We start from the raw sequence: 15,000 nt of genomic DNA on the forward strand, positions 1-15,000 counted from the left end.
CACAAACAAATACACACAATACTGCGGGGTGTGGAGGTGGGGGTGTGGAGGGGGGGGGTCAAAGTTGTACACAGAGAGAGATACAATACACAGTTCAAAATAAGGAAGTGTTCAGTGTAATAAAACTCTTTTAAAAAAAATATTGCGCGACTCACGAAGAATATATATATATATATATATATATATATATATATATATATATATATATATATATATATGCCAATAGATTTTTTTCGTTGTGAGGCGCATTAATATATATATATATATATATATATATATATATATATATATATTTTTTTTTTTTTTTTTCATACTATTCGCTATTTCCCGCGATAGCGAGGTAGCGTTAAGAACAGAGGACTGGGCCTTTGAGGGAATATCCTCACCTGGACCTCTTCTCTGTTCCTTCTTTTGGAAAAAAAAAAAAAAAAAAAAAAAAAAAAAAAATATATATATATATATTTGGACTGCCATATGGCACACAGTATTACACCCACCATAAAAAGAATGTAAAAAAAAAATATAGATATTGGGGTGACTTTGAAAAACTCTCTCTCTCCTCTCTGAACCCCCTCAAATTTTTTTCTTTGACTTACTGTGGACCATTTTTTATTTTGAAATATTCTTATATATATATATATATATATATATATATATATATATATATATATATATATATATATATATATATTGTGGCCCCAAGATTTTTGACTTTTGAGTGAGGATATAGAAAGCCTTGGATCCAGAGAAACCCCCCCTCCCCCCACGTCAATTGCCCTCTATGCAAATGAGCTGCCGGGATTCGAACCGGAGCTGAGAACACGAGTGTCGGTCATCTGCGCGGGATTACGAAAATTGTACTAACGGGTCGTTCCAGATCGGTCACAAAAAAAAAAAGAAAAAAAAAAAAGAAAACGGATTGTGGGGAGAGAGTGACATGTTTCCGGTTCTAAAATTGGCCTACTGAGATTCGAACCCCGGCACATGTGAAGTGCAACGAAGACTGGAAACCATCAGACGTGGCCAAACCCATGACCTTCGCCGAGCCTGGAAGTAAAACTTTAAGTCATCAACATACTGGAACTAAAAACCACTGGAACCTTACTAAAGAAAACGGCCTCCGGGTTGGTGGCCAGACTTATATATTCACGACCTTGTCTACGATGATAGGTGGTCGACGCAAATCAAGAGCACGACTGTACGACCCTAGGCTACGACGGTACGACTGTGCGACCATGGTGGTACGACCCTTTTGAGCACGACTGTACGACGTTCGGCCACGATGGTACGACCGTTGAGCACGACTGTACGACCCTCGGTCACGAAGGTAAGACTCTCGAACACGACTGTACGACCCTCAGCCACGATGGTACGACTGTACGACCATGGTGGTACGACCCTTTTGAGCACGATTGTACGACGTTCGGCCACGATGGTACGACCGTTGAGCACGACTGTACGACCCTCGGCCACGAAGGTAAGACTCGAACACGACTGTACGACCCTCAGCCACGATGGTACGACTGTACGACCACGGTGGTACGACCCTTTGAGCACGCCTGTACGACGCTTGGCCATGAACCCTTCAGCACGACTGTACGACCCTCGGCCACGATGGTACGACTCTCGACCAGTCGAAGATAGATTCGCATCAACGACAAACTCCCATTACACGTCGTGTACGTCGTCCAGCCAAACCCGTCAACGTCGGACGACGACTCGTCACCATTACTGGCCCCGGCCACGTCAGCACTGCCTCCCCCCCCCCACACACACCCTCGCTCACCCCCCCCAGCACCCCACCCCCCCCACCTCGTGGTCTGGCCACGTCGGCTAAACCCCCCCCTCTCCCCCCCCCTCCATCGTCAGCACACCCTATGCCCTCGTTACGCCACCCGCCACCCCCCCCCCCCCATCTGGCCACGTCAGCTAACATCCCTCCCCTCCCCCCCTCCACCCCCCCCATTATCAGCACACCCCATGACTCCGTTACGCTAAGATCCATCCACCCTCCCTTTAAAACGTCAGCACACACCCCCCCCCCCCATGGAAGACCTGCACACGTCAGCGACTACCTAACCCCCCTCCCTCCCCCTCCTCACGTCTCCTGACGTGCATCCTTGGGTGGGGGGGGACACATAACCCCTCCCCAAAGACACGTCCGCGCCCCGCCATAGGTATCCACTGAAACACGTGCCCACATCGGCTCCACCTCCACGTGCCCTTGATATGTATCCCCCTGCACGTGTCCCTGATATGTATCCCCCTGCACGTGTCCCTGATATGTATCCCACTGCACGTGTCCCTGATATGTATCCCACTGCACGTGTCCCTGATATGAATCCCCCTTGCACGTGCCCCTGATATCTATCCCACTGCACGTGCCCCTGATATGTATCCACCTGCACGTGTCCCTGATATGTATCCTTGGGGACACACACACACACACACACTATACAACCTAACTCACCGAGGCCTTGGGGTCTCCTGCCGTCTATGCTCCCAAGGGCGCCGCCCTCAGGGCCCGCCGCCGCCGCCCCCTCCATACACCGAGCACATGTACTTCTGCCTATCGAGGTGCGGTCGTAGGGTGCATGTGAACCGCTACAACCCATAGCCGACCCGGTGATAGCGGGGGGGTGACGTGATGCCTCCAACCCTCCAGCACGACCCCCTTTGAGCAAGACGGCACGACCCCTGGAAGACGACGGTGCGACCCCTAGAAGACGATGGTACGACCCCTTGAAGACGACGGTACGACCCCTTGAAGACGATGGTACGACCCCTTGAAGACGATGGTACGACCCCTTGAAGACGACGGTATACGACCCCTTGAACACGACGGTATACGACCCTTGAACACGACGACACGGGGCGGGTCTCCAGGTCGTGCAGACCCATTAACTCCAGCCAACCACCATTAACCCCCTCCAACCACCATTAACACCTCCAAAATCCCCACCATTAACACCTCCAAAATCCCCACCATTAACTCCATCCTCCTCCTCCTCCTCCTGCAGATGCCCACAGTACATCACTTTGATGTCATATCATCATATCTAATGTTATACCACACCACACCAGACCCTCCCAACACTAGCATACCTATAGCATACCCCGATGCCACCACTGTATACCTTAGGAAACCTCTCCAACACATTGCCTCTCTTGGGAAACCTCTCCAACACCAAACACCAACACATCCCTTGGCAAACCTCTCCAACACCGTCATACCCCGGAACAAAACTCTCCAACACTGACATACCCCTTAGCAAACCTGTCCAGCACCATCATACCCCTTAGTAAACCTCTCCAACACCATCGTGACCCTGAGTAAACCTCTCCAACGCCCATCAGACCCTTTAGCAAACCCACTCGAACCACGCCAGCCCCCTTTTCAACACACTCCCCTATCCTCCCACACCAACCCCCCACCCCCATACCCCTCCCAACACACACACACACACACACACACACACACCTAGCCCCATATCCCCCGTCCGAGCTAACCTAACCTAACCTAACTACCCAACCTAACCTAACCTAACTACCTAACCTAACCTAACCTAACTACCCAACCTAACCTAACCTAACTACCTAACCTCACGCCTCAATTCGAGATGGCGAGCCACCGTCTTTTCCCCTCATTTTCTGGATGACCTCAGATGGCACAGCGCCCGTGACCCTCTTGTCTGCCTCCAGTCGCGATGATACACCAGCCTGTTCGACCCAGCACGCACCCGACACCCGCCGCCTACAACCCCGTTATCATCGAATCTATTACCTATAGTTGTACTTTACTGGGGGGGGGAGGTCTACGACACCTGTGGGGGAGGATAGGGCCCCCCCACCACCACCACCACCAACATCGCTTCTTGAATCACCAACATCACCACATCTCACTTTAAACTTCTGTGTATCTTTTGTTATCATTTACAATTCCAAAATTCAGTTCATCCCACTTAAAAAGTGTGTGTGTGTGTGTGTGTGTGTGTGTGTGTGTGTGTGTGTGTGTGTGTGTGTGTGTGAGTCCCACCATCCCCCTCATTATGAGGGAGTCCCGCTATGAGTGTGTGTGTGTGTGTGTGTGTGTGTGTGTGTGTGTGTGTGTGTGTGTGTAAAGTCTCCACCATCCCCCTCATTATGAGGGAGTTCCGCTGTACCTGGGCCCCCACCTGCATCGACAGAAGCTCCGGCATCAGTAGAGAATGAGGACCGGTCCTTCCTCCTCACAACACAGCACGCCTCCCGTACGCGGACAAACGGCTAGGGGGAGTGAGGGAGTGGCGCGGGGAGGAGGGCTAATGCCTCACTCACTCTCTTCCACACTTCTATCTAGGCGAAGGTGGAAATATACCTGCGGGGGGTGGGCTAATGCCTCACTCACTCACTCTCTTCCACACTTCTATCTACGTGAAGGTGGAAAAATATACCTAAGTCTTTTCCGGGACAAATCTACGCTCCTTCCTCGATCCGAACACGGATCGTAAGTAATGAGGAGTTTGGAGAGAGTAGAGTGCACTAGGGGGGAGGGGGGTAGAGTAGAAAGGAAGGACGGGTATATGGAGGGGATGGAGGGGGTGGGCCACCACGACGAGGTAGGTTGGGAGAAGCACGACGCGAGGTGTCCAGCTGACGAGAGAACGACTGACAGCACGACCGTTCCCTCCGGCCGCCAGCGGCACACTGACAGTATGTACTACTGCCTCCTCCTTCCTACCTACCTACCTGACTGAGCTTCCCTCCTCCACCTCCTCCCCCTCCGTGGTCACTGTCACGACGCACGCACGCACGAACCCACGCACGCCTGTCTGCCTGTCCATCTGTCTACTCGAGTCTGTCTGTCTGTCTACGTCCCCAGGATCTGTCTCTTCCTATAACCGCCTTAAACACACACACACACACACACACACACACACACACACACACACACGCACCTTCAGCACGACCCCTTCCTTACGTGCGTAGGTACGACCCTACGAAACACGATGGCATGACCCTTCAGAACGGCCGTGCGACCCTCGAGGACCCACGACGCCTGCTGGGAACCACACAGCGGCGGACGACCCTACGCGCCAAACATCAAAAGACGTCGCGTAAACATTTTCTTTATCATGACCATCCCATTAACGATATATATATATATATATATATATATATATATATATATATATATATATATATATATATATATACTATCATTACTATACTCTATCGCTGTCTCCCACGTTAGCGAGGTAGCTCAAGGAAACAGACGAAAGACTGGACCAACCCACCCACATACATATATACACAAACGCCCACACACACACCTATACATTTCAACGTATACATACATATACATGTACAGACATATACAAATATACACATGTACACATGCATACTTGCTGTCTTCATCCATTCCCGTCGCCACACCAAGATTACGACTAAATTGTCACGGTAATTCTGGCCCAACTTTAAATCCTGCTGTGTATAAGCCATTCGAAAACGAAGGTTTCTATCCATACATTGACGTTTTCTCTATATTGCTTCTGCCGCCACTAGCGAGACAGCGTCGGGAACTGATTGGAAAAATGGCCTCGCCTGCGAACACCCACTTTCTAGCTCTCGTGTATAAAGAAAACGGAGACATATGGGCATTTTAACCAAAAAAAAAATGATCATTGCAAATCAATCCATCTAAACTGAACATTTTCAAAAATGACATAACATCTGGGTTCTTAAATGAAGTAGTTATACATCTAATAAAATCAATTAACCTAAATATGGTAATTCAAACAATGTATTTATCAAACATCTTATTTACAAAACTTAAAAGATCTATACTTAAAAAGAAACAGAGTCAATCAATATTTCAATACGAAGTGAGAGAGAGAAAAAAAAGAAGAAATGAATCAAATTCATAACTTGAAAAAGAATTTGAATATCAAATATATTTCCAAAGTGGCCTCAAAATTCATCTTCAGAATATGCGTCAACACAGCTGCTTCTAAGTCATAACCGATGATTGGAACAAAAAAAAAAAAGATATATAAAAGGACATGTGGCTTGGCATTATTTTTTCTTTTTTCTTTTTCCAAGGCTCCACTCACGTACCAAAGTCCACATCAAGCTCGGGCCTTCATTTTAAAATAAAGAGGGTTATATCAAGGGAAAAAAAAAAAAACGAGAGACAAGGGATTTTGGAGAAAGTGAACAACCAGTCCTTTAAAATGTGCGAAGGCACAGTTATCGGGAAAGACATGTGAGATGAGAGTGTTCCAAAAAAAACATCGACGTGAAGGGAAAGAAACAGTTATCAAAACGGCCCACCCTTGAGTACACTGGCTTCAATCTTCCTACACATAGAAAAAGATATACGATTTGAGAGACAGTGATAGACAGAAACACTGATAGAGAGACAGTCAGACAGACAGATATATCCCAATCAGGAGAGAAACACATTTATCAAGGGATCTTCTAAAGCAGATAAGGAACACCTGGTACGACTGTGGGCCACCAGGTGTGTGTGTGTGTGTGTGTGTGTGTGTGTGTGTGTGTGCATAAGCAGGCACGCACCTTTGCAACCACCAGTTGGTATAAACACGGTAGGACTTACATGTTCTCAGAGGACTCAAACACCAGCGTCAAAAATACTGTTCCATTCCAGTGGTCCCTACATCCTCCACACCTCCCGCCACTACCGCTTATTCCCGGGTACCTCCCTAACGCTTACTGGTATTCCACCGTTACTCCTCTGACCTCGTTTCTCGCTCAGGAACGACCAAAAAAAAAAAAAAAAAAAAAAAAACTGGTGAAAAAAAAAAGAAAAATGGGGGAATAAAGACGTATTTCCACTACTTTGCTATGCAGTGGCTCACGCCCCCCGCCCCTCCTTCCCCCACTCTGCCCACACCTGATGAGCCGTGGTCACCCCCCCCCCCACACAAACCCCCTCCACAGGTGTGGCTGAGAACCACACGTTGTGAATACACAATTAGGAAACCACGACCGTCACAACCTGCCGGTAAACTGGCACGAACTGAACCGTCATACCGAGCTAATCCATAATTATCATTATCATCATTATCATTATTATCATATCATTATCATCATTATCATTATTATCATATCATTATCATCATAATCATTATCATCATTATCATTATTATCATATCATTATCATCATAATCATTATCATCATTATCATTATTATCATTATCATAATCATCATTATCATTATTATCATATTATCATTATCATCATAATCATTATCATCATTATCATTATTATCATTATCATAATCATCATTATCATTCTATAACCTCCAGGACACCCTTTCTGTGAACGAGCCCCCCCCCCCCCCACCCAACCACATACACACACTCCTGGAGCTTCGAAGATGCGCTACATCCAGCTGCGGGGAAATGATGTCCTCCTTTGTGAGAGGCCACGTCATTCAGCCAGGCAGCGCCCTCTCATAGGCTAATTAATACAACGCTGCAACCGGGAGGACAGCAAAACGGGGATATATATATATATATATATATATATATATATATATATATATATATATATATATATATATATATTCTATGGTCCCGGGGAAAATGAAACGCGAAAAGTTCCCAAGTGCTACTTTCGTGTAATAATCACATCGGGTGAATACAAGAGAGAAATATGATGTGTGTGTGTGTATGTGTGTGTGTGTGTGTGTGTATGTGTGTATGTGTGTATGTGTGTGTGTGTGTGTGTGTGTTGTGTGTGTGTGTGTGTTGTGTGTGGGTTGTGTGTGTGAGTAACCCCCATCACAAATTTTCCGTCTCCGAGCTAGAGGGACATTTCTTCTTTCTTTTTTCATCATTATTAATTGGACCGTCAATAAGGCCCGAGCACGAGATCGACATAACGGGCCTCCCACCTCTCTCTCTCTCTCTCTCTCTCTCTCTCTCTCTCTCTCTCTCTCTCTCTCTCTCTCTCTCTCCACTAACCATCCTATCACGATGCAAACAACCAATACAACGCTTGGGAGTCAAGGTCCATGCATGTGTCCTAACCCCTGAGTGGACGCTGGCTGGCTAGCTGGCTGTAAAGGTGGCTGGCTACCTGGCTGGCTGGCTAGCTGGCTGTAAAGGTGGCTGGCTAGCTGGCTGGCTAGCTGGCTGTAAAGGTGGCTGGCTAGCTGGCTGGCTAACTGGCTGTAAAGGTGGCTGGCTAGCTGGCTGGCTGGCTAGCTGGCTGGCTAGCTGGCTGTAAAGGTGGCTGGCTACCTGGCTGGCTAGCTGGCTGTAAAGGTGGCTGGCTAGCTGGCTGTAAAGGTGGCTGGCTACCTGGCTGGCTACCTGGCTGGCTGGCTGTAAAGGCCAAGGCAATTCTAGAGTTCACCTGCCTTATTAAGGACTAGCCATCATCGTGTTCACCTCCATGGCTCACTCGACTCAATTCGTCACCACAGTTTATCTTTATCGCTCTCTTTTTTTTCTCTTTTTTTCCTCCCCACCTTTTTTTTGTATATAATTTTGGTGATGTTTTATAATTTTGATGTTCTTTTTTTTCCAAGTCGTTTTTCCTCCCCCCCCCCCCTTTTTTTTTATAATTTTGGTGATATTCTATAATTTTGGAGATTTTTTTTTTTTCCCAAGTTGTTTCCAGCTGCTTGGTGGACGCCCATGGCCGAGGCGATACACTGTTGAGATGTTACAGTTAGAAGCCGCCTGCCTGATGCCGTGTGTCCAATGCGCCTAAAGAAATCTCACGCATATCCACCTTTCCTTTTTTCCAGGCGAGCGCCCCCCGGGGCATCTCCCTCTATAGAAAGGTACGACCCGACCCACCTTGAAGCACAGGTGGAAGAAATATACAACACCCTGGACGAAATTTCCAAAACGAAGTGGCAGCCCGTAAGACCAAAACGAAAGAACACAGGTCCCTCAAGACAGCCTGAGGCACAATGAGACGCGTATTTTGGTGCTCACACCCTTTGCCTCAGCGACCAGGCGTACGAGGGCATGATCCTGCGAGGGTCACATATCTGCACCTACGTTAAACCTCAGTCGTGTGTCGCATACGAAAACATATGTGGGGCTGACATTTTCATATCTTCGGATACTGTAAATATCACTCTATTTTATTCATCCAATGCAAGCGACATAGGAAGCGACATCGGTAGAGTCAGAGCTATTACGTGAATAAAACATTTACCGTCACGTATGATAGTCGTATCCATTTTAACGTGAAGTATCTGTTGTCGCCACTGCTGTATACTGTCCAATCCAGGGCAACCTTCTCGAGAGCCAAACACATCACTGTCTTTATAAAAGGCAAAGCCTTTGAAGGATGGACTATCCTTTCCCAGAAGGATGGACTATTCTTTGCCAGAAGGATGGACTACCCTTTGCCAGAAGGATGGACTATTCTTTGCCAGAAGGATGGACTATCCTAATCTGAAGCATGGACCATTCTTAAATCTGAGGGCTGGACTATCCTTACTCTGAGGGCTGGACTATCCTTACTCTGAGGGCTGGACTATCCTTATATACCATATACCATACGACAGACCTTCCAGTACCTACAAGCAGACATCTCATCATCAACCAGAAGATCTTCCAGCTCCAACCAGCAGACTTTCCAGAACCAGAAGAAGAGATAGTACCAGCAGATCTGCCTGGACCATGAGAGTCACTACCAGCAGGTCTTCCAGGACCAAGAGACTTACTTAGTACCTGCAGACCTTCTAGAACTGGACGAGCAGATCTGCCTGGACCAAAAGAGCCAGTACCAGCAGATCTTCCAAAACCAGAAGAGTTAATACCACCAGATCTACCTCGACGAAACATCAGCTCTTCCAGAACCGGAAGAGTTTGCACAAGCAGGTCTTCAAGAACCAGAAGAGCTGGTAAGTGCACGTCTTCCAGAACCAGAGGAGTTAGTACCAGCAGGCCTTCCAGAACCAGAGGAGTTAGTATCTGTAGGCCTTCCAGAACCAGAGGAGTTAGTATCTGTAGGCCTTCCAGAACCAGAAGAGTTAGCCAATGCAGGTCTCCTCGTTCCTCGTTCTCTTTTACTCCTACCCGTACCACAAATGCTCTGGGATTGAGTGATTCTCAAACATTGTGGGATCCATCCATCAAACCCTCTAGTATCGTCTTCAATCATCAATAGACCAACAGAATTTAGTCTCATACCACGAGCCATTCTACTAATATCATTTCAATGACAATCATTACGCCCCATTAGCCAAAAAGCCTAGGTATAGGACCATGTTGCTCAAACCAGTGAGTACATGGGCCCTCTCATGTCTCGCAAGACACGATAGGACTCGCGATAAGCAGAGATAGGTTTAGGACAAAGGGACTCAGCACCCACCGAGGCGTGGGCCGCGCACGAGAAATCATCACATACAATTCGGGTTGTTGACACCATGGGAATAAGTGACTCTCCAAGTGGCAGGAGGGCCTCTGACGGCGGGACAGTAGACTGTTTGGAAGGGCGCTGCCGTTGGGACAGAGACACAGCTGGCTGGAAGAGAAAGAGGGTGGGTTTCTCTTTCCTCCCCCTAGCTTCAGAGACTAGCCAGAAAGGTGTCTGTGGCCTTAGCTAGAGTGCGAGCAGAGAAAACATGACGTCTGCCGACTGTCATCACATCCAAGTCGCCGACCCTCATAGAACCTTCATAGAACATACAAACCTCCAGCAGCCAGGATCGAACCCGGGAACCCTGTTCAAGAAGCGGGAATGCTAACGGCTAGGCTATATATATATACACAGGCTTCGTTCATGATCCCCGCCGTGGGTGAAGGAGGGGGCTGGTCCGCCAGTGAGGTGTGAGCAGAGGAGACTGCTGGACTGGAACTCCTTCAGGAAGGAAGGCCCGAGATGATCAACCCCAGCTAGAGGACACGTCTGTATCGAGGTGCTGAAGTAGGGAACGAACATCTCTACGTGAAGGGTACACAGCCCTGAGGAAGGAGAGGCTGGGGTGTTATCTGGGGGTTAAGGGAGGCCCTAATGACGTGAGAATAAAGGAGGGTGAGCAAGGGCGAGGAAGGATGGAGACTTGTGCCATTCAAGTAGGAGACATGAACGTATGTTCTCCCAACAAACTGGAGGGAGACCGACCTTGCTCTGTTTCTTCACTATCCCCGTGGAGGTGGCACAAACCCAGGGATAAACATTACGCCTTGGTTTCGGAACTTTTTCAAGAGGGGGAGGAGGAGGACATCTTGGTACTTTGTGAAGAAGCTGACACAGAGCAGGGAGAGAGAGAGAGAGAGAGAGAGAGAGAGAGAGAGAGAGAGAGAGAGAGAGAGAGAGAGAGATGAATCGACGATAGATAGGAGAGACAGAACTGTACATAGTTCTGGCTGCGGCGATAGATAACCCAAGCCAGCCAGCAGTGTTCGCGGGCAACCATTCTACCAACACAGCTCCTCAGTCACTGTTTACCCCCTCTCCGTACCAGACGCTACGATCCCCTTCTTGTATCGTCGTCGCATCTACAAACAACCCAATTCGAGATGAGAATCAACACCGGGACGAGCTGGTTGCGTCACCTGGAAGGCCCTTCCGTCAGGCGGAAGTCCAAGATTCCAAGCTGGTGAATCAATAGAGTGGGGGGGGCACGCCAAGAGGCAATATCCATCCCCCCCCCCCCCCCCCCCGAGCAGACCAAACATCTGCTCCCTGACCCGCCACATCATCTATATACCCGCTCTGCCACCACCACCATCACCACCACCCATTCCTCCATCATGATACCTTCCTGTGGATCTCAAACCACCACCACGTCTTCATACGTGTCATCTTCAACAGATACACATTCACTAGAGCCACATTTTCCCTTCATTCATTCTTCTAAGGTTTCCTATCTGTTTCTACCATCATCATCTTGTCCGCCAACAACACCATCATTACCACCTCAATCTCCAACAAAATTAGTACAGGTTTTCCCCTCCCTCACTAGTGGCTCCCACCATCATATCTTCTCCAACACTACTTTCCCATAATCTCCCTCCTCCATCATTGCCCTCATCTTCCCATCTCCTCCTTCAACACCGATCCATCTTCCTCCTCCAACATAATCAATCATCTCAACCTCCTCCTCCAAAACCCTCACCGTCATCCTCAAGTGTAACCTCCCCTCCTCCTCTGGCGTCATGCGTACTGTTGCCCAGACATTTGGCGTAAGTAACGCACCGGCGACGCATCTCGAGAATCTCCTCACCCTACAGCAGTGTTACACTGTTACACTGTTACATTTGTACAGTGGTAGTTGTACGCCCGCCAGCAGGGTAGGAGCACCGTTGTACGCCCGCCAGCAGGGTAGGAGCACCGTTGTACGCCCGCCAGCAGGGTAGGAGCACTGTTGTACGCCCGCCAGCAGGGTAGGAGCACCGTTGTACGCCCGCCAGCAGGGTAGGAGCACCGTTGTACGCCCGCCAGCAGGGTAGGAGCACCGTTGTACGCCCGCCAGCAGGGTAGGAGCACCGTTGTACGCCCGCCAGCAGGGTAGGAGCACCGTTGTACGCCCGCCAGCAGGGTAGGAGCACCGTTGTACGCCCGCCAGCAGGGTAGGAGCACCATTGTGCTACATTCTACGGTGAGGTGTGTTGCCTCCGTGTATTGTGGTCGGGCACTGCATCATACCTCGTCTCCACAAGTCATCTTAATTCTAACTGATCTCTCTCAAAGGTTTTACGGATCCCAGTCCCATCGCAGTCCCAACCAGTACCTAAATCCCTTGCCAGTGTCCCCACGACACGTCCCACATACCACATCATGATGTCCCTCCACCCTTAGTAAGACCCAGTCGCTCCCCTCCAACAACGCGTCTTGGTGCCAAATGAACACTGGTTTAACTCTCTCTCTCTCTCTCTCTCTCTCTCTCTCTCTCTCTCTCTCTCTCTGACTGACTGACTGTTATATCTCTCTCTTGTGTCTCCCCTGATGATGTGATTACTACACGAAAGTGCACTTGGGAACTTTTCGTGTTACAGTTTTCCCCGTGGACTCATAGGAATATCTTGATCACGCGCAAAATTGTGATCCTTTCCAATATATATATATATATATATATATATATATATATATATATATATATATATATATATATATATATATATATATATATATAAATATATATTCACGTCTCCAAGTCTTTCCCTAAGTTATCAGGACAACAAAAAATGTTGCCGGACGGGTTGGGCGATTACCAGCCTTGCTAATTAGGACTTTCCCATCTATCTGCCGCTAACAAGCACAACCACCCACAACCACACCACCAGAGTCATCCACAACCACACCACCAGAGTCATCCACAACCACACCACCAGAGTCATCCACAACCACACACGACCAGACCCAACCACAAGCACACACGACCAGACCACAGTCATCCGTAACAAACATCACCACACTGGAACCGATGACTTATAACGAACCAAACCAAAACACCCACCCACCCACACACACCCACACACACACACACACACACACACACCCACCCACACACACCCACACACACCCACCCACACACACACACACACACCCACACACACACACACACACACACACACATTCCATGTAAGTGAAGGCAAACAGCAGGAGGAAACATCTCGTGGAATGAAAGGCGAGGCAGCAGTAAGCTGTGGCTTTACGAGTGCCATTTTGGCGGGCGGAGGGAGAGAGAGAGAGGGGGAAGCCGAGCGGTGCCTGCCTGCCTGCCTGGTGCCAGGGAGGGGAGGCCGACATCCACTGTAGGAGGGGGAGGGAGGGGGAGAAGGGGAAGCCGAGCGGTGCCTGCCTGCCTGGTGCCAGGGAGGGGAGGCCGACATCCACTGTAGGAGGGAGGGGGGAGAAGGGGGTCTACTACATCCACTATTAACGTCACGTGACTATCCCCCCCCCCCTCCACCAAGCTGGCTGTCTAGGGTCGTATCCAACACACGTGACCACGACCCGATAAACCAACTTGCCTCGCAGTCGCTCGTATGACATCGGGAGACCGTCCCGATATCATTTACGCCCGCCCGCCGCCTACGCTTACGCAATGTGAAAATGCGTTCGCAGACGATCCGTCGACCACGCAGCGCATCGTAATGAAACTGGTGTCCCTACGCATTATTCAAATGGATTTCAATCTTATGACGCAGATTTACCAAATGGCGTCCTAGCTACGTCTCTTCGATGTATATCAACTGACTGTTATATTTCTCTCTTGTGTCTCCCCTGATGATGATGTGATTATGACACGAAAATGCACTTGGGAACTTATCGTGTTTCATTTCCCCCGTGGACTCATATATATATATATATATATATATATATATATATATATATATATATATATATATATATATATATAGAGCACACCGGAAAACATGCAGATATCAAATGAGAGAGAGAGAGAGAGAGAGAGAGAGAGAGAGAGAGAGAGAGAGAGAGAGAGAGAGAGAGATACAGCCATCCGCTGCACACAGGAAAGCGAGGGACGCGTCCCCCGTTTTAATTAGCGAGTCTCGGACGGGAAGCTGAGGATGTGCTTGTGGATTAGCGAGGAGGGTCAGCGATGACGGTAATGCGTCCTTGTTGCTTGTCTGCGTCATGCACACGGCCATGCGTGCTTGTTGCTTGTCTGCGTCATGCACACGGCCATGCGTGCTTGTTGCTTGTCTGCGTCATGCACACGGCCCTGACCACTGTGGGAAGGTCGCTTGTCCACCCAGTGGGAGGAGGGGGAGTTCTTGTCGTCTCCTACACCTAGTGGGAGGGAGTATGTCGTCATCTGGACCTAGTGGGAAGGAGTCTGACGTCTCCTGCACCTAGTGGGAGGGAGTTCTTGTCGTCGTCTGCACCTAGTGGGAGGGAGTTCTTGTCGTCGTCTGCACCTAGTGGGAGGGAGTTCTTGTCGTCTTTTCCACCCAGTGTGAGGAGGGGAGTTCTTGTCGTCTCCTACACCTAGTGGGAGGGAGCATGTCGTTCCATCCACCTAGTGGGAGGGAGTCTGCCATCCCCTTCATCCAA

The 15,000-nt window shown here is 48.8% G+C and overlaps 1 protein-coding gene across 5 annotated transcripts in view; it reads right to left on the reverse strand.

Moving 5' to 3' along the window:
- LOC139757520 (uncharacterized) overlaps positions 1-15,000 on the reverse strand; it is a 135,979-nt gene that overhangs the window by 52,427 nt on the left and 68,552 nt on the right. The window contains exon 1 of one of the 5 annotated variants that reach the window (XM_071678039.1): positions 4,176-4,602. The exons of the other annotated variants lie outside the window; for them this stretch is intronic. The gene's annotated coding sequence lies outside the window, so the exon portion shown is untranslated. Of the gene's footprint in view, positions 1-4,175; positions 4,603-15,000 lie in introns of those variants that run through there. 5 annotated transcript variants of the gene reach the window in all.

This window comes from Panulirus ornatus, chromosome 27, assembly GCF_036320965.1.
Source record: "Panulirus ornatus isolate Po-2019 chromosome 27, ASM3632096v1, whole genome shotgun sequence".
NCBI lineage: Eukaryota > Metazoa > Arthropoda > Malacostraca > Decapoda > Palinuridae > Panulirus > Panulirus ornatus.